The 1,710-nt window shown below is 64.2% G+C and overlaps 1 non-coding gene across 1 annotated transcript; it reads right to left on the bottom strand.

Annotated features, from left to right (window-relative positions):
• Nucleotides 1–1,204: 1,204 nt before the first annotated feature.
• LOC131873557 (5S ribosomal RNA) lies at nt 1,205–1,323 on the bottom strand. The gene has a single exon (XR_009371475.1). It is a non-coding gene; the product is annotated as a 5S ribosomal RNA (ribosomal RNA).
• Between the last annotated feature and the right edge of the window lie 387 nt (nt 1,324–1,710).

Raw genomic sequence — 1,710 nt, forward strand, 5'->3', positions numbered from 1 at the left:
TTGCCTTTTCTGGAAATTGGTGAAGGCAGCGCATCAAAGGTGCGCACCTCGGTGTGCTCCGAGGTGCGAACCCGAGAGCGCTCCGAGGTGCCCACGAAGTCGAAAGTCGGGTTAATTGCATTGTTTTCCCCGGGTGCGCTCCGAGGTGCGCAACATCGGCGCGCACCAAGGAGGGCTCCGAAGTGTGCTCCAAGGTGCGCACGATGGCGTGCACCTCTGGTGCGCACGATTCGGAGCTCGGTTTGACCGGGGTGCGCACACCTTGGCTGGGTTGCGCACCTTTTGTGCGCTCCAAGGTGCGCACGAAGTCGGAGCTCGGTTTGCCCCGGGTGCGCACCTTCGCCAGGGTGCGCACCTTGATGCGCACGCCTTGGCTGGGCTGCGCACCTTGGTGGGCGCCATGGTGCGCACCTTTCGTGCGCTCCAAGGTGCGCACGAAGTCGGAGCTCGGTTTGCCCCGGGTGCGCACCTTGGTGGGCGCCATGGTGCACTCCGAGGTGCCCAAGATTGGTGCGCACCAAGGAGCGCTCCGAAGTGCGCTCCAAGGTGCGCGCGAAGTCGAAAGTTGGGTTAATTGTCCGGTTTGCCTCGGGTGCGCACCTTGCGTGCACCTTCGCCAGGGTGGGCGCCTTGGTGCGCACACCTTGGCTGGGCTGCGCACACCTTGGCACCCGCGTTTCCTTCATTTTAAATTTTTTTTTTTTACAATCTCTCAAGTGGGAAATTCTATAATCTCAACTTTTTTTGCCTTTTCAGGAAACTTTTGAATGGAGCGCATCATTGGTGCGCTCCGAAGTGTGCTCCAAAGCTCTCTCCAGCTGCGTGCACCTGCCCCGGCCGCGCACCCGGCCCCGCCCAGCTTCGCTCACCTGTCCCGGGCGTCTGGTGCGGAACCTTAGAGTAAGAAACATCACCGTGCACCTTGGCCAACGTGCGCGACTCGACCGAGCGCGCACTGGCCGAGGTGCACACCGATTTCACCTGGGTGCGCGCGCAGCACCTCGGGCGCACCGGGGTGCGCGCACAACGCCCGGGTTGCACCGTGGCCTGTGTGCTCGGGGCGCCTCGGGTGCGCGCTCGGTGTCGCCCCCGCGCGCGCGGTAGTGCGGGCAGCGCACCCCGGCCCGGCCCGGCCCCGACGAGAACGCAAACGGGCAAAAGGTTTATTCAAATAGCATTGCGACGCCCGGCGAAAAACTAAAAAAGGGTGCAACACCGGGACTTCCCGGGAGGTCACCCATCCCAGTACTACTCCGGCCCAAGCGCGCTTAACTGCGGAGTTCTGATGGGATCCGGTGCACTAACGCTGGTATGATCGCACCCGTTATGAGCTTGTCGCAGTGTGTACTTAGCAAACCGCGACCCACGTGCGAATCCACCCCGGCCACCCACCCCCGTCGAGGTGCACACCCTCCCTCGCGAAGTGCGCCCCGTTCGCCAAGTGTGAGCCCTGCCCGGGTGCGCGCACCTTGCTAGGGCGTCGGGTGTGCACCCGGCCCGGCCTACGTGCGTGCACCTGGAGGGGGCGTCGTGTGCGTGCAGTGTCCCGTCTGCAACGCGGTGCCCACACACCACCTCGGGCGCAACGACCTGCGCTCACATGTGGGCCGAGTGCACCTTGGTGCATGTTCGGGGCGCCTCGGGTGCACGCTCGATCTTGCCCCGGTGCACCAAGGCGCTCGGTTTGCCCCGGGTGCGCACTTGGTGCAA

This window comes from Cryptomeria japonica, unplaced genomic scaffold (genome assembly GCF_030272615.1).
Source record: "Cryptomeria japonica unplaced genomic scaffold, Sugi_1.0 HiC_scaffold_2060, whole genome shotgun sequence".
In the NCBI taxonomy this organism is placed as follows: Eukaryota; Viridiplantae; Streptophyta; class Pinopsida; order Cupressales; family Cupressaceae; genus Cryptomeria; species Cryptomeria japonica.